This window comes from Mustela nigripes, chromosome 2 (genome assembly GCF_022355385.1).
Source record: "Mustela nigripes isolate SB6536 chromosome 2, MUSNIG.SB6536, whole genome shotgun sequence".
NCBI classification, from domain to species: Eukaryota; Metazoa; Chordata; class Mammalia; order Carnivora; family Mustelidae; genus Mustela; species Mustela nigripes.
The window spans coordinates 111,876,129-111,895,582 of NC_081558.1; the positions used below are offsets into that span (position 1 = coordinate 111,876,129).

General features: G+C 37.7%; 1 protein-coding gene across 8 annotated transcripts in view; it reads right to left on the reverse strand.

Annotated features, from left to right (window-relative positions):
• The window catches only part of MAP3K13 (mitogen-activated protein kinase kinase kinase 13), a 165,875-nt gene that overhangs the window by 124,698 nt on the left and 21,723 nt on the right, over positions 1-19,454 (reverse strand). For 2 of the 8 annotated variants that reach the window (XM_059391356.1, XM_059391360.1), the window contains exon 1: positions 10,329-10,492. The exons of 5 other annotated variants lie outside the window; for them this stretch is intronic. The gene's annotated coding sequence lies outside the window, so the exon portion shown is untranslated. Of the gene's footprint in view, positions 1-1,353; positions 1,415-10,328; positions 10,493-19,454 lie in introns of those variants that run through there. One more of the 8 variants, XM_059391361.1, reaches the window with a different exon arrangement.

Below are 19,454 nucleotides of genomic sequence, written 5' to 3' on the forward strand. Positions count from 1 at the left end.
TGTTCATTGCATTATTAGATACATTTTAGAATTAGCTTGACAATTTCTTCAAAAACACCTGCTGAAATTTTTATAGGAACTGCAATGGATCTATACATTTACTTAGGGAAAATTGGCATCTTAACAATTTTGAGTTTTATAATCCATGATCATGTTTTGCATTTTTAAGATTTACTTACTGACTGACTGATTGATTGATTTTATGGTAGGCTCCATGCCCAGTGTGTAGCTTGAACTCAGGACCCTGAGGTTAATAGACACATGCTCTACCAATTGAGGCTAGCCAGGTGCCCCCATGGAATTTATATTGAGCTTTTAAGTTCAGTCTTCTCTAATTTTTCTTAGTAATGTTCTGTAGTGCTCAGTATATAGAGGTCCTTATGCTCTCTTTAAAGATTTATTGCTATGTATTTAATATTTTCAGTGGTGATATTTTAACCTATTTTCCAATTGTTTTAGCTGTTCTAATTATTTCTGATGCAACTTTCTATATTAAATGTAACCTATGGCCTTGCAAAATTGCGAAGTATTTTTAGAGATTCTATAGGCTTTTCTGGGTACACAATCACCATATGTGAATAATGATAGTTTTGCGTCCCTTCTGAACATTGGCCTTTTATTTCTTTTTCTGGCCGTATCATACTGGTTCTATATTAACCACTTAATATATATTATCTAATTAAACTTTATAAGAACTCATTGTTATTACTATTTACAGGTAAGAAAACTGAAACTCAGAAACATTCAGTAATTGCCCAATCAAGATTGCACAACTATTAACCTTAGGCACTCTTACCCAAACCTGTACCAGTGACTACTAGCTTATAAATTTGGAAAACTGAGAGGCATAAAAGCAAAAAATGTTATCAAACTAATAGGGAAAAAATCCAATCAAGGGCAAGAGATATAAACAATTCACAGAAAAAAGAGCAGGTTTCTTCCAAATATGAAAAGATGTCCCACCCAACTCATAATGAGAGAAATACACATTAAAACAATGCTAAAGTGATGCAGCTTTATGGAAAATAATGCAGTAGTTCCTTAAAAATTGAAAAATAGAATTGCCACATGATCCAATAATCTCACTTCTGAAACAACTGAAAGCAGGACCTCAAAATGTTATCTGCACACCCATAGTCATAGCAGCATCATTCACAATAGCCAAGAGGTAGAAACAATCCAAATGTCCATCAATGGATGAATGGATAAAGTGTGGTATATAAGGGAATATTATTCATCCTTAAAAGTAAAGAAAATCCTGTCATTTGCTACCGTACAGGTGAAACTCAAGGACTTTACACTAAGTGAAAGAAGCTATTCACAAAAAGATAAACACTGTGTGATTCCACTTACATGAGATATCTAAAGCAGTCAAACTCATAGAAACAGGAAGGAGAATGGTGGTTGCCAGGGTCTGGAAGGAGGAGTAAACAGGGAGTTGTTATTTCGTGGGTATAGAGTTTCGGATTGGAAGGTGAACAAGTTCTAGACATCTGTTTCGTGACAATGTTAATATACTTAACACTGATGAACTGAATACTTAAAAAAAAGTTAAGATGGCAAATTTTATATGTATTTTTCACAACTTAAAATTTTAAAAAAATTTAAAACTTTACCATAAATTTTATTATGAATTCTTAAAAAAAATTATGCTGAAACCATACTTTAACCATCAGATTGGCAAAAATCCAAAAGTCGGACAACTCTCTCAGCTGGCAAGGTTATGGGAAACTGTACTTTTATTCATTGCTGGGGGAGTACAAATTGGTACAATCCTTATGGAAGGCAACTAAGCAGTATGTATGGCACCTATCACACTCTCTGAATTTAATCAGACATATACTATATATGTATAAAATTGTATATGCACAGGTTATGAACTTCAGCACTGTTTACAATAGGAAGATACTGAAAACAACCAACATGCCCCTCACTAGGAGACTGGTTAAATAAATTACAGTATGTCCACCCAATGGAATACTACGCAGCTATTTAAAAATGAGGACACTCTCTACATATGGATATAATTATTAATTTTTTAATCTGTAATATAAAAAGTTAAGAACAGTATGTATAACAGTATTAGTAAAAAGAGAAAAGTAAGAATCTGTGCATACTTTTGACAGAGAGAGATGACAAGCAGGCAGAGAAGCAGGCAGAGAGAGAGGAGAAAGCAGGCTCCCTGCCGAGCAGAGAACCCGATGCGGGGCTCGATCCCAGGACCCTGGGATCATGACCGGAGCTGAAGGCAGCGGCTCAACCCACTGAGCCACCCAGGTGCCCCAAGAATCTGTGCATACTTTTATATTTCCTTGCATACAAAACAAGAAACTCTGGAAGGACACATGGAAAAATAATAGTTTGGGGTCTTGAATGGGAATTGAATGGATTAGGGACCGGCTGGGTTAGGAAGATGTTTCAATGGACACTTTTTTTCTTTCTTAAGCTTTTATTTATCTATTTGACAGAGAGAGACACCACAAGAGAGGGAACACATGCAGGGAGGGTGGGAGAGGGTGAAGCAGGCTTCCTGCCAAGCAGGGATCTTGATGTGGGCTTGATCCCACAACTCCGGGATCCTGACCCGAACTGAAGGCAGATGCTTAATGACCAAGCCACCCCTCAATGTACACTTTTCTATGGGGGGCCTAGGTGGTACAGGTGGTTAAGAGTCCAGCTCTTTGTTTTGGGTCATATTACGATCTCAGGGTCATGAGATTGAGTCCCACATCAGGCTCTGTGTTCAAGGTGGAGTCTGCTTAAGCCTGTCTCTCCCTCTGCCCCTGCCCTCCCATGTGTGTGCTCGCTCTCTCTCTCTCTCTCTAAAATAAATAAATAAATCTTTTTAAAAAAGTACACTTTTCTATATATTTTGGAATCACCTACTCAAAAAATGAAAAATTCCTATCTTTTTTTTTTTTTTAAGATTTTATTTATTTATTTGACAGAGAGAGAGAGAAAGCGAGTGCAGGAACACAAGCACAGAGAGTGGGATTGGGAGAAGCAGGCTTCCCGCCTAGCAGGGAGCCTGATGTAAGGCTTGATCCCAGGACCCTGGGGTCATGACTTGAGCAGAAGGCAGATGCTCAACGACTGAGGCACCCAGGCACCCCAAAATTCCTATTCTTAAAAATAAATTTTAATGACACTAACTGACATTACTATGTTAACAAAATGAATATTTACTAAGTGTCTACTTATGTCAAGTAGCTACTATTTTGGACACTGGCAATATAGCACTGAAGAAGACAAAGTTCTGCCCCCTCAGAGCATTCTAGTGAGAAAGAATATATATGTTGATTCTATAAAAAATATGCACACATGTATACAAATAATTCTGAATATAAATAGTATATATATTCAACTATATATATCATGTGTATGTGTACATATGTGTATATATAAATCTATATATATTTATATTTATCTATATCTATATATAAATCATATATATGTGTATATATATATAAATCTATATATATATATATAAAGATTTTATTTATTTGACAGAGAGAGAGAGAGAGAACACAAGCAGGGGGAGGGGCAGAGTAAGAGGGAGAAGCTGGATCCCCATTGAGCAGAGAGCCCAAAGCAGGGCTCAATCCAGGACCCTGGAACCATGACCTGAGCCGAAGGCAGCCATTTAACCAACTGAACTCCCCAGGCACCCCTAAAAATATATTTCTTATTAAAATGAATTAAATTGTGCCAATATGGTTAAAATGAACCATATGGTTAAATATGAATTAAATTGTGCCAATATGGTTAGAAGTCAACCAAGGTAAAGGACGAGTGATGTGGTGGAAGTGGGGTAATGATGCCTCTAAAGACGTGTTGTTTGAGTAGACATCTGAATGAAGAGAAGGAAGAAACAATACAGGGGAAGAGCTTTCCAGGCACCAAAGACCCTGAGGCACAAGAAAGTTCGATCTATTCTAGAAGCAATGGAAACACTTAAGTAGCTGGGGCAGTCTGTGTGAGAACAATGGTAGACAATGATGTTAAACAGATGGTCAGAAGGCAGATCATGTAAGCTTTGTAGGGCAAGGATTTGGATGTTATAGGCAGCTATTGAAGGTTTTTAAAAATATCTGAAAGGGGCCCAGAAGCCTGGGAAGAAGGTGGAGTAGGAGGACCCTAAACTCCCCTTGTCCCACAGATACAACTAGAGGACACTCACATCTGTATAAATAACCCAGAAAATGACCCAAAGACTGGCAGAAAAAATTCCATAACTTAATGTAAAGAAGAAATCACATCAAAGAAGGTAAGAAGGGTGGAAATGACATGGGAACCTAAAGGGACCCAAGGGACTGTCAGAGGGAAGGACCTGTGAACTCAGAGAAGGGAGAGAAATAGACTATGATACTGGGAAGCCTGCATGGGGAAGATGAATCCTCATAATATTTGGGTTGGAAAACTAGAGGGGCCAAATTTTGTGAGCACTTACAACCAGGAGGACTTAAAGCCTGGAACTTTAAAAATCTCGGTTCTAGTAGAGCCTGGAAAGTGATGAGAAACTGAGCCCCTGCCCTTAGAGAGACAGCACAACAAACAAGCAGCGGTTTGAAAAACGCCTGGGGAATATGGCAGAGAGAGTTATTTACTCATTTTAGAGCCTGTCCCGGAGAGTTAGGGATTACAGGGAGACCCCTACAGGAACAAAAGAGCTGGCAGGTGCCACTTCCCTCACCTGCCACCCACCCCCAACCCCAGCATAAATGCACTGCCATCTGCAGGAACCAGCACAACACTGACACTTACTACCCAACTTGCTGACACCAAGAGCCGTCCCCCACTCCTTTGGTCAAGCTTGCCTCTGTCCGAGACCTATGCACTTAATAATGCCCCCTGACCTATGCACATTCCAGGGCCTCAGTCTTGGCAGTACTAGCAGTGGGTCCCCTTTAGCAGAGGCTCTGCACATACCTTGTTAAAACTGCACACCCCATACCTGAGTGTTTTACAGATCAGCCCAGCCAGCCCCATCCCAGCAGTGGAGGCATATCCCTTCTTCCCTGTGTCCAAACCTTGTGGGTGCTACAGCCCTGCCCTGGAGTATGTTGTGGAACTGCCACCTCTGATAGGCTTTCAGCTAGAGCCCATTCAAATTAGGGCCACAAGACTGGCAGTGTACAAGCAGCCCTGATGGGGGCCAGCATTACTCCAGAGAGACTCCTGCCCTGGGAATAGGGAAAGATAACCACACAAATGAATCAGACTGTGGCCTCCACAAGTGCACTGGGGCAGATAACTGGTTGGCTACAGGCCCCTTCCACCAATGAAAGCTTCTCAGAGGACAACAAAAGGAAAGTGCCCTGCAATTTGGTGCTACTGCATCTCTGGCAAATGCCTGATCTGACTAAACTCAAGTCCAAGGCAGCCCCAGATTGGCTCACTAACAACATAGGGATCAAACCCTGCCCACAATGTTCAAAAAGAACCGTTGAAGATGACTGGACTGAAGGAAAAAGTGGCTTTTGTAACACACATAGGAGACAACTCTAAAGCACCAGGTTCTCATGACCAGGGGACACTGCACTGCAGGGCACACATGATCTCTTCTTCATAAAGTCACTACTTTCAAGAGCAGGAGACACAGCGGACTTTCCTAAAACACAGAAACAGACACAGAGAGTTAGACAAAAATGAGAAGACAGAGGAATATGTACCAAATGAAAGAACAGGACAAAATCACAGCAAGAGAACTGAATTAAACAGAGTAAGTAGTATGTCTGGCAAAGAATTAAAAGTAGTATGTCTTGTAAAGTAATGGTCATAAAGATACTGGACTTAAGAAAAAAAGTGGAGGACATCAATGAGACCATTAACAAAGAGATAAAAAAGGAACCAACCAGAGAAGAAGAATACAATAAATGAAATTAAAAATACACTGGATGGAATAAGTAGCAGACTAAAGGAAGCAGAAGAATGAATCAGTAATATGCAGAAAAGAGTAACAGAAAAGCTGAACAGGTGAGAGAAAAAATAATGCAAAATGAGAATAGATTTAGGGAACTCAGCAACTCCATCAAGCATAATAATAATATTTGCATTATAGGGATCCTGGAAGAAGAGAGAGAAAAGGTGGCAGAAAATGTATTTGAAGAAATAATAGCTGAAAACTTGCCAAATCTAGGGAAGGAAAGAAGTTCATATCCAGAAAGCACAGAGATCCCCCAACAAAATCAACCCAAAGTGATCCACTCTAAGACACATAGTAATTAAAGTGGCAAAAAGTAGTGATAAAGACAGAATTTTTTAAAAAGACAAGAAAAAATGAATAAAAGATATCCATATTGGTAAAGAAGGAGTAAAACTTTCACTGTTTGCAGATGACATAATACTATATGTAGGAAACCTGAAAGACTCCATCAAACAACTACTAGAACTGAGACATGAATTCAGTAAGGTTATAGAATACAAAATCAATGTACAGAAATCTGTTGCATTTCTATACACTAATAATTAAGCAGCAGAAAGAGAAATTAAGAAAATAATCCCATTTACAATTGCACCAAAAATAATAAAATACCTAGGAATAAACTTAACCAAAGATGTAAAAGACCTATACTCTGAAAACTATAAAACACTGATGAGAGAAATGGAAAGACAGTTCATACTCATGGATTGGAAGAACAATTTTTATTAAAATGTCTATACTATCCAATCTACAGATTTAATGCAATCCCTACCAATAGCATTTTTCACAAAACTAGAACAAACAATCCTACAGTTTGTATGGAACCACAAAAGACTCGAAACAGCCACAGCAATCTTTGGAAAAAAAAAAAAAATCTGAAGATACCACAATTTCAGACTTCAAGTTATATTACAAAGCTGTAGTAATCAAAACAGGATGGTACTGGGGCACCTGGGTGGCTTGTCATTAAAACGTCTGCCTTTGGCTCAGGTCATGATCCCAGGGTTCTGGGATGGAGCCCCGCATTGGGCTCCCTGCTCAGTGGGAAGCCAGCTTCTCCCTCTCCTACTTCCCCTGCTTGTGTTCCCTCTCTCACTGTATCTCTCTCTGTCAAATACATAAATAAAATCTTTGAAACAAACAAACAAAAAAAAAAAAACAGTGTGGTACTGGCTCAAAAACAGACCTATAGTTCAATAGAAGATAATAAAGAGCCCAGAAATAAACCCATGATTATATGGTCAATTAATCTTCAACAAAGCAGGAAAGAATATCCAATGGGAAAAAGTGTCTTCAACAAATGGTGTTGGGAAAATGCGACAGCTACATACAAAAGAATGAAACTGGACCACTCTCTTATACCATACACAAAAATAAACTCAAAATAGATCAAAGACCTAAATATGAGACTCGAAACCATAAAAATCCTAGAAGAGAACCAAGGCAATAATTTCTCTGACACCAGCCATAACATCTCTTGAGGCAAGGGAAACAAAAGCAAAAATAAACTATTGGGACTATATCAAAATAAAAATTTCCTGTACAGCAAAGGAAACAATCAACAAAACCAAAAGACAACCTACTGAATAGGAAAAGATTTTCACAAGTGACATATCCAATAAAGGGTTAGTGACCAAAATAAATGAAACACTTGTACAATTCAACACCAAAAAAACCCTGAATATTCAATTAAAAATGGGCAGAAGACATGAACAGAGATATTTCTCCAAAGAAGACATATAGATGACCAAAAGACACATGAAAACAAGCTGAATATCACTCATCATCAGGGAAATGCAAACCAAAACCACAATGAGATAGAACCTCACACCAGTTAGAATGGCTAAAATAAAAAACTGAAGAAAAAAAAATGTTGGTGAGGATGTAGAGAAAAAAGAACCCTTGTGTACTACTGGTGGCAATGCAGACTGGGGCAGCCACTATAGAAGACAGTATAGAGGTTCTTCAAAAAATAAAAAAACAGAACTTCCCTATGATCCAATAATTGCACAACTGGTATTTATCCAAAGAATATAAAAACACTAACTTGAAGAGAGACACACCATGTTTGTCTGTTTCTATCTATCTATCTATCTATCTATTATTATTATTCAGCCATAAAAAAGAATGAAATCCTACCATTTACAACAATTTGGATGGATCTAGCGAGTATAATACTAAGTGAAATAAACCAGTCAGAGAAAGAGAAATACCATATGATTTCACTCATATGTGGAATTTAAGAAACAAAACAAATGAACAAAGAAAAAGTAGACAAACTAAAAAACAGATTCTTAGCTGAGTCTGTTAACAGAAAGGAGGTGGGTGGGGGATCGGTGAAACAGGTGAAGGGAATTAAAAGTACACTTATCTTGATGAGCACTGAGTGATGTATGGAACTGCTGAATTGTACACCCGAAATGATATAACACTATGTTAACTACACTGAAATTTAAAAAAAAGAAAAAGAAAAGGAGCAGCCTTCCCAAATCCGTTCCCATGACAGGAAGCAGGCATGCTCAGCAGACACCTGGGGGTGAGGACAGCACCACTTGTGGCTCAGAGTTTATTTGAGGTCCCAAGTCCCTTTCATCTGGAAGCAGTACACCAAGGTTTCATCTGTGGCCTTGTGTCCCTTCCTAGCACCCAAGGGGCTTTCACACAGACCTCAGGCTTGGATATAAACTATCAAACTATTAAAATGTAACAACTAAAAATAGGAAAACATACCATAAGAGACTCTTAACCATTGGAAACAAACAGAGGATTGCTGGAGGGGGAAGGGAATGGGGTAACTGGGTGATGTAATGAGCACTGGGTGTTATAAACAACTGATGAGTCAATGAAATCTACCTCTGAAACTAAAAATACACTAAATATTAATTAATTGAACTTAAATAAAAAATAAAAAATAAATTAATAAATTTAAAAATAGGAAAACAAATTTAAAAATATCCAAAAGTGTCTGGATTTAAGAGTCAGCCAGTGCACACCTGTATGGCTTTCCAGGTGTTAAAAGAGCGAAATATTTCCAGGGAAGCAGTGAAATACCTGCTGCCCTGGAAATAGTGTCACCTGCCATGCTTTCCTAGGACCCTTTCCCCCAACTCTTGTCCCATAAACCAACAACCTGGCCCAGGAGAGGCTATTGAGTGGGAGGAGTTAATAAGCTCAGGAACTTAGAGTCATAGAAATTCAGCAAGTTAAAGGATGAGTAAAGGTTTTACTTCATTACAGTCCCAGAATCCACTTAGGACAGTGTATCTTGAGCTTCTATCCCACCAAAGGTCAGTTGGGCCCAATACCATCATCTGGGCTCTGCAGGAATGTGAGACAGGCTGGAGACAGACTGGAGATCGGAGGTGAAGGCAGAGGAAAGGGGAAACCCAGTGTACTTGTATGCAAACAATCTACATCCTCAGCACTCCTTGATCCATTTGAAAGGCTACAGGCTAGCAGCCGTCATTTATAACTTGTGTATATTAATGACATCAAATTTGGCTTCTAGATTCGAAGTCACAAAATTTTCCTGTACCAAGAATTTTTTTTAAATATATGTGGCAAAAGAGAAATAGAAAATACCAACTTCTCCAAATCCAAATGCCTTAACATTCTCATACTCCATAAAGTCGATGTTTGCGTAACAACGTGTGTAGCTCCTGGAATCTTTATCTCAACATAGAACCGCAACAGATGAGATACAACAATTCCAATTTCATATAGGAAATTTATTTTACAGGCCATTGTACTGGGAATTTAGTCTGGAAAATTAGTACACATGTCAAAATGTTAAAAACAGATTTCTCCAAAGTTGCGTGAAATTCCTAATGCTGCTTGCCATTTCCATCTATTTCCCAAAGTTCCTCCTCTTCAAAACACTTTATGCTGCTCTTAAATCTAGGCTCACAACAGCTTATTACACTGTATTCGATTCTACTTTATTCTCACTCGTTTCTTTGAACCACAAAACCTCCAGTTTAACTAGCTGAAAGTATTATATATTTGCTAACATAAACTTGTAACATGAACCTAAACTAAAGGAAAAGCCGCTGGAAAGAACATGAGGGAGAAATCTAAGCACTACCTAGAAATAATCTCTGGGCACCAGATGCACATTTGTTCACTTTTATTTTCTGACCATAAACATCCTCACTAAACCAAAGACAAGACATTAAAAACCATCCAACACAAGCAGGACCTGTTTTAGCAGAACACTTGCTGAAAACTTCACGGTCTTCCTTTTCATTTTTTAAAATAAAACTACTTGTGAAATGCTGAAACTTTCTTTTAAGTAGGTCTACTTAACACAAGATTTAGCACCCAGCAGGACCTTAATTTAATCCCAGATGGGAATTATTCTCACAATCTTTTTATATTCGAATATATTTTTTAAAAAATTACTTACACCACAGCAAGCCTGAAATCTGGACAGACGGTATGAAACTACCGGCAGCCGGCAGCCGCCTATTTCCTCACAGACTAAACTTTGTTCCCTTCCTGGCTGTTTCTAGATCAGGTCCACACTGATACACATTCAGGGTGGCCTTGGAAGCTACCACCCAGCCGGAGCAAGGTGGGAGGGCTTGTTAATTTAACTACTGCTTGACCGCCACGAATCAGCAGCTTCTTGAAGGTGGAGAGCAACGTATTTCAAGAGACAAATGTAAAGATCACAGTGAAAGCCTGAAGAAACCTCATCGTCTCCAATGGCGGGGCTTTGGTTTCAGAGGACATTTCTTTCCCATATGTTCCTGGGGGAGAAAAACTAATACAGTCGTCCTCTGAGTTTCAAAAACCGTGCTTTCTCCCTTTCATGAAAGTTTTCTCTCCTCCCCAGAATCTATACATCGTGCAGTCATGGCAAAAAAAGAGGCCAGAAAGTTGCTTCTTTCCCAGAGTCCGCATCAACTTCATTCTCCCTCTTTCATCAGGTAGCAGAACCACACAGAGTTCTGGTTAAACTTAGTTGTTTTCTGACATTGAAACCACCTGCTTCCCTAAGAGTCAAGTGAGAACTTGGATCCCAAATTCTGTTCTGTGCAAGACAAAATGTTCCACTGCTTCATCCCCTTCCACCTCCCTAAGCTTCTTTCCCTTCTGAGCTACTGCATTTCTGTAATTTGTAGCATTAGCCGTTGAAGCAGAAACCATTTATTATGCACTTACTGCTCTAATCACTTTATAAACATTATCTCATTCTCTCCTAGGCAACATATTTGGGGATCATCTTCAATTCTTCTTAATCTGTTTCTCTATCCAGTTAGCCCCGTCACCAGGGGATCCTGGTGATCCCCTGCAATAGGAACGGTGGGAGGCAGGATAATGATCCCCCACAAAGATGTCCATTTTCTCATCACCAGCATCTGTGAATATGTTACTTTCCACGGCAAAAAGGACTTAGTCAATGCAGTTAAGGTTAAGGGCTTTGAGACAGGGAGATTATCCAGATGGGACCAATCTTTTCACGTGAATCCTTTAAAAGCAGTGAGCTGGGGCGCCTAGGCGGCTCAATGGGTTAAGGTCTCTGCCTTCGGCCGGGGTCATGATCTCAGGGTCCTGGGATCAAGCCCCACATTGGGCTCTCTGTGCAGTGGGGAGCCTGCTTCCTCCCCTCTCTTTGCCTGCCTCTCTGCCTACCTGTGATCTGTGTCTGTTGAATAAATTAAAAAAAAAAAATCTTTAAAAGCAGTGAGCCTTTCCCAGCTGTGGCCGGAGAGAAGCAACGGGACAACTGGACTTGCTTCTGGTGGTTCTGAAGGGCGAAGGTAGGGGACCTCTAGAAGCCAGAAAAGGCAGGAAAACAGACAAAACAGACTCTTCTAAAGCCTCCAGAAGGGGATACAGCCCTGATGATATCTTGGTTTTAGCCTATTGAGATCTGTGATGATTTCTGACCTCACAACTGTAAGGTGATGAAAGTGTGTTATTTTGTTTCAGCTTGCTAAATTTGTGATAACTTGTTATGACAGCAATAGAAAAATAATATAGGTACTTTAATTTCAAAGTTAATTTCCTTTGAAAATATAATATCTAGAACTGAATACTATACTCCAAATGAGTTCTGATGGAACTACTAAGTTCCGTAATCTAATGCTATAATTTTATAAATTAATAAAGGCAACTGAAGATTTCAATTTTAACACATTATATTCTTAAGTTGGTGGACTTTTGCCACACAAACTACGTCAAGCCAGCTGCCCGACTCTACCCTCATTCTCTTTCCACTAATTATGGGGATGAAATGTAGAGCTTTATATTCACTTCAATTGAAAAATTTCACTTATTAGTTTTAGCCCATCCTTCCAAACTGTTAAGACAATGTTCAATCATAACTCTGTACTGGCATAGGAAGTATTCTCTTTAAGCCTAACTTCATTTATTTAATTCCCATGAATTCATCAAATTATTAGTAAACAAATATTGAGCAGCAAAATCAAGAACAAAGTTCTGAAATAGAGTTTTGTTATAAACTGTTATAAACAGTTTTGTTATAAAATACTCTCAGTTTGACATTGATCCATGAATCAACACTCTCTGGTTACACAAGTTTGATCAGCTACAAAACACTTACTCTCATAAACTTATTTTCAAGTTCTCAAACATATCAAGAGAATAAAATGACTTAATAAAGATGTGTCCACAGCATATTAGAACTCTACTGGAAATGGAGATGTGGTTAGTTTGATAAGAAAGGGGTTTTTTTGGTTCAATGCTGTCTCTTAATGATTAACATTTCCTTTTTTAAGAGTTCACAAACTATCAGTTAATTATTGTTTCCAGAAGTTTACCTGAAGTTAAAGGAAAGTTTATCCAATGGAGGGAAGTGATCATTTCTGTCTCAGAAGGAGAGATGTAAGTGGAAGGGGAAAATGGAGGAACATGATGAAAGAAGGTGTGGTGGAAGGAATGAATACAGTGTGTCCTTGGGAGGGTATAAAAACCAGACTGGTCAGAGCGGTAGTGGTTATGGAAAGTAGTGTGAACTGGGGTTGAAACTATGATGTAAAGTCTTGAAAAAAGGACTAGGCCTTCAACTTAATAAATGAATGCTTTAATAACCTAATTGAAAAATGGGCAAAGTATATGGACAGTTCACAGAAGAAAATGTAAATGGCTCTTAAATATATGTAAAGATGCTCCAACTTACTATAAAACAAATGCAAACTTAAAGTAATGACATAATTTTAAACTATACTTTAACCTATCAAATTGGCAAAATTCAAAGTCTATTAAGACACAACATTGGTGGGCGCCTGGGTGGTTCAGTTGGTTAAACAACTGCCTTTGGCTCAGGTCATGGTCCCGGAGTCCCAGGATCGAGTCCTGCATCAGGCTCCCAGCTCCCAGCTCCATGGGGAGTCTGCTTCTCCCTCTGACCTTCTCACCTCTCATGCTCTCTCTCAAATAAATAAATAAAATCTTAAAAAAAAAAAAAAAGACACAACATTGGTGAGCTTATGGAAGATAAAACTGTGGGAACTCTCCAAAATGCAAATTGGCCATCAAATTATGATTGCATATACCCTTCCACCCAGCAATAACTAGACACATACCCACATAAAATGACACATATTCGTGGGTAGTCACTACAGCACTATTTGCAAAAGTAAAAGATATCAATCAGTGGGGAACTGGCAAATCAAATTGCAGAACAGATACCCAATAGGGTCCTGAATTTTTTCAAAAAGGGAACTTTGTGTTACTGATAAAAAGTGATGAAACTATACCAAGTTAAAAAAAGAAAGCAGTATATTTAGAATGCAACTATTTGTGTATGTTTGAAAGTGTGTGTGTGTGTGTGTGTGTGTCCTCAGAGAATCTCTTAGGAAGAATATCCAAGAATCCAGCAACACTGGGTTATCTATAGGGAAGAGACAGAATAGATATGGTTCAGAGGTAGGAAGGAAACTTCTATATCCTTTTGTCCTTTTTGAATTCAAATTAAAAATTTGACAGATGTGCTAAATAGCAATGTTGCATCCTGGAATAGGAACAGTACAGTAGTAAAAAATCTGGTGAAAACTTAAAAGTCTGGATTTTAGTTAAGAGTCATGCACCGATGTTAATTTCTTAATTTTGACAAATGAGCCATAGTTATGAAAGATGTTAATTAACATCAGGAGAAATTGGGTGAAGGTACTATTTTTGCAGCTTTTTAAAAAACTAAAATTATCTCAAAAATAAAAAATTTATTAGAACAAGAGACAAATTGGGGTGTCTGGGTCAGGGATTGGCTCAGTTGGTTAAGTGTCTGCCTTTGGCTCAGGTCATGATCCCAGGGTCCCTGCTAAGTGGTGAGTCTGCTTCTCCCTCTCTCTCTGCCCCTCCCTTCAGCTCATGCTTGCTGGCTAGCGCTCTCTCTCTCTTTCAAATAAATAAAAATCATTTCGAAAAAACAACAGCAAGAAATAAATTAACATTTTAAAACTTATTAGGCTGGCTACAGTGGCAATGGCTTGGAGAGAGGAGAGATTAAAACCAAAGATGCCAGATGGGAACCTGTGGGAGTAATCTTGGCATGAGGTATTGGGGTAAAAGTCATGAAAATACAATGAAATGAACTAATGCAGATATGAGATACATTTCGAAAGAAAAAAAATGAGCAAAATATTTAGAAGAGCAGAGAGCAGAGATAAGATCAGTGATGCCATTGACAAAAGATGAAAATGAGAGGAGGTGGTTTGTTTAAAGGGGAATGAGATTCATTTCATTCATTCACTGAGTATTTACTGGTATCCCCCTCCCCATGCCAGGCTCTGTGCAAGGCCTTAGGGATATGAGTGAGTTTATAAATGCCAAGTATGAAGTGACCCTAAAATGGCCAAGCTCAACTGTCCAAAAGGCATCTGGATATTACAGGGTGAGTATTTTGGTGAGAAGACAGAACTGGGATAGCTGAAAAAGGTGACAGAGATGGAGGAAGGAGAAGCCAAAACTGAGCCGTGGGCCAGAAACACAATTAGAGTAAAAGACGAGTAGCAAAGAAGACAGGTCAAAGGGTACTGAAAATAAGCAGGACAGGGCAATTTCCTGGAAACCAAGACAAAAGAAAGATCAAAGAAGAAGGGTTCCATCAAATGTACTGTTCAAAATATGAATATCTACAAAAGTCCACAAGACAGTTAAAAGGGGAGAAATTGATGACAGCAAAGGAGGTTGCTCAAGAGAACTTTTTGACTTTCAGGAAAGCCTAAATAGTACCCAGATTTCAGAAGTCACAATTTTCTTACAAGAAAAGCATTTCTAACTTAAAGGCCTTTAGGAAATGGGATTCCATTTATTTTCATGCTTCTCAAACTAAGGTATATGAAACCACAGGGCAGATGTGTATGCAACATCAGTCTTATTTGGAGGAAAATATACGGAAACTGAAGAATGCAAAATTTACATGAGCTCTGAAGACAGATCCTAAAATTTCAAGCACAGAATGTCTTTATAGGATGTCACCTTCCTACTTCTAGAGCTACAGATTCATCCTCCACTTCTAACGCTGAAATGTCACCTTGCTATTGAAATTCAGGATACCTATAATTTAAAAAATAACTTTATGAACTATGGCCTCGCATAGCAAATTGTAATAAATAGTTCACATTCCAAGGAGAAAAATAATGAAAAAATCTTGAGTTTATCATATTTACCACTATTTGCTATTGCTATTTATGTAACCATTTATTATTTACCCTTTATGTCTGTAGCTAGAGCTTAATTACATGCTTAGGTTGAAATCACAGTGTTAATTATACTCAAATACTTAATCGGTACTCCTTGAGAATGATGAATACTACTAAGAACCAACCAACACCATATACATGCATACATATATACAAATCCATATTAATTTATATTATACATACTATAAACATAGGCATTAATACAAGAATTGTATTGTACAACTAAAACCCTTCCTTATATGTAGTACACAGTATTTCAGTAAAAGGGAAGTACAGTATTCACATGAAATTCTCCCTGTAAATTAAAATGTTACTTTGGTCATCATATACCAGGATAAGCATAAATTTGAAAGCTTTCCCCTGATATTTCCATCTAATATTAAACAGCCTTGGTCTATAGGCCACAAGGCAGTACTTCCCACCAAGCAAAGATTTTCTTTTTACATCTTTTGTGTGAGAAAGCCGTTAGAGCAGAAACAGTGTCATAATATAGAGGAGCGTCTTGAAAATGTCATGGAAAAACTATGTGGGGTTAGTGATTGTTGTAAGATCGGTTGTCTAGTCTAATGTTATCTGAATGGAAAAATTAGCATTTATTATCTTAATCAATTCTGATACTTATGACATTTTTACTATTTAAAAGAGCATCAATTTTAAGAAGAGTCAAAACAAACCAGCTTCTTTTATAAATGTTTGGGTTTTTAAACTAAAAGTTCTATAGAAGACAGCTCTCAGATTGCATCTTGTATACATTGTCTCAAGGCTAAGAAATAAAAAGCTAATGCAACACTAAACCTGGAACACAGAATCACAGTTTCCACAAGTATTTCAGCTCAGGCTGTTGGCTTGCATGATTGCTAACAACTACGGGGGCATGTTATCATGTCTTAACCTCATCCATGGCCTATAACTCTCTGCTGTTGTGCTATAAAGGAATTTTGACCTTATCATATTTTGAGAAAGCAAATCTAAATTGATATCCTAGGGAATAATCAATTATTTTCTTCTCCAACTTGACCTTTATAATCATGAGATTGGTATAATTTTCAAGGATTCCCTTTTCATCTTAAGTATATATTCATGGAATGTGAACTGATAAAGCACTTTGAACCTCAGGTAAATGGAATTATGAATTCCACCATGCAATTTGGTATTACTAGAAGAGTTGAAGCATGTTTCTACAAGCAGCAATTCAACTCCCAGGGACAAAGCTTCTCAACTGCTATGCCCTGGTGCCCCGGTACACAATGAATAGGTTACAGGTGTGCCCAGATATGGATCTCCTCTTCAGCCCTCCAGCCAAGCAGAAGCGCCCAGACCAAAGACACAGTTTCACTCCTTTAATGCAGTATTATGGAACAAATATTTTCTATCATTTTCTATGTGTGCCATGACATGGGAAAGGTTGAGAAACATTAACAGAGAAGCTCTTGCACATGTGTAGAGATATAGATACAGGAATGTATGTATATATAGGAGCAATGTCTGTAGTACCAAAGAACTGGAACATCTCAAATGTCTATCGATCAATTCATCTGCTAATAAAGTTCTGGAATATTTATACATGCAATAGTATACAGCAGGGAAAACCAATGAGCAATAGCTATATATACATTGACATAGACAAATCTAAGACTTTAATGCTGATTAAAAAAAAAGTAAGGCCCAGAAAAATACATACAATATGATTCCATTTTTATCAAGTTCAAAAACATATAAAACTAACCAATATACTGTTTGGGGACACAAAGAGTATTATTAAAAAAAAAAACACTGGAAAAAGTAAAAAATTATTAACAAAAAATTCAGAATTTTTTGAAAATTCAGAAGAATTGCTCTGAAGAAGCACGAAAAGTTTGGGAGAAGAGAGGAGTCTACAGGAGATATTAAAGGTAAAGATAATAGTGCTTTTTAAAAACTGGGCTACCCTCGGTGATGGGTATCAAGGGGGGCATGGATTGCATGGAGCACTGGGTGTTATACACACACAAACAATGAATCATGGAACACGACATCAAAAACTAATGATGTACTGTATGTACATAACATAATAAATTTTAAAAAACTGGGCTATAGGGAAACAAATGTTTTCCATAGTTATTCCACAAACCTTATGGCTATTTTATAGACATTTGGTATCTACTCAATATTTAATGAGCATCTTTTATAAAAGCTCTACTTTGTCCAAAAGTAGTGAGTGCACCTGCAATCCCTGCAACAGTATGAGGGGCATGGAACATTTAGGACAGAAAGCAGGAAATTATACATGATGTTGCAGGTCAGACATGGAACCTTTCACAAAGGTCCTACAGACTCACACAGGAGTGATAAAAAATTTGAAAACTATACAATAATTAAAATTAAAACCAAATTTAATATGCTATCATTTTATGATATACCATATATGTAAATTTTAGCATTAACCAAAATATGGATTTAAAGAATCAGGACTGAATACACTGCCAGCCTATGGATGAAAAACTCCTCTTGCAATTTTCTGAACAGTCAACGTTTCATTGTGTATTTAGACCACACAAAAGACATTTACAAAATGACAATACTTAATTCATCATGTAGATCCAGCAATGTTTGCTTAGTCAAATGCCTGTCTGTTTGTCAATGTCATTGAAGGGCAGGTTTATAAAACTTCAAGAGTAAGAACTGGGTCTGTTTCAACTGATAGGATTACCAAGGAAAGCACAATGAAAACATTTTAAGAATTCCTGTATTTTAAGGGCTAGACAGTGGAAAGCCATTTTTCTAAGCACTGGATATTCTGCCAATGCAGAGGAGCTATAATACATCACAAAGATAGCAACGTAACCTCCAAATTAATTAAATTTATTATTTTTGATTTGAACTATAAAAGAAATCCAGCCTGAGCTCTCCCTTTAAAAAAAAAACAACAACAACAAAACATCTAACAGCAGATAGGTTAATGTTTACACAAAGGCAATTTTTTCGCTTTGTTATTTTTTTTTTCAAGTCTGAATGGGTGAATGACCTTGCTGGAATTCCCCATCAGGTCCCGAGTATCTATCTGGAAGTTTCAAACAGAAACTACTTTCACATGAGACATTAGAAAGGTATGCCAAGTGGTATCTGTTTCTGCACCTTGAACCTGGGTGATATTTAACAAATGAATCAATAAACTTTACACCAAATGAAAGGCTTCTTTTTCCCCTTAGGCCATTTAAGGAAAGATCTTTTCTTTAAACATATTTGGCATTATATATTTATAGGGTCAATTATACACAGAAAACCTTCACATGTTTACCCAATTCAAGAAATTTGCCCTTGATACAGCTTCAAGCTTTCAAAGACAGGTCAATTTTTAAGCATGTCAAACACTGAAAAAATCAGGCCAAAGTGAGACTCTGAGCCAGGAATTAATTCCTGTTAACTAGTGAACATTAATTATACAAATAGCATAACTACCTTAAAATCTAGGTAATATAAAGCATTTTTTTTTTTTTTTGCTTTATTTTGGAATTTTTTAAAACACCTATTTTCACTGAGAGGGAGTTCTCTCAGATGTATTGTGAAAGGCTTACAGGGAAACCTGTCTCTTCCAGTGTGTGGCGATTACAAAACTAACTCGAAACCACCAAAAATCAATAGAGTCATAAGCCGATGGTGGGGATGATTTAGAACAGACACAAAAGATTCGCCCAACAAAAAAATTTCCCCACACCCCTTAGCTTCACCGTTGGCACTTCTTTTCCTTACTTTCAGAAGATGAAAGTACAATTACGTTGCCTGGGATTTTTAGCCCAGTCATCTATCCTGCTTTCCAAAGCTGGCTCAGGACAGATTAAAAACGAAACATTTCATAATCTGAGTTTCTACAGAATTGATCG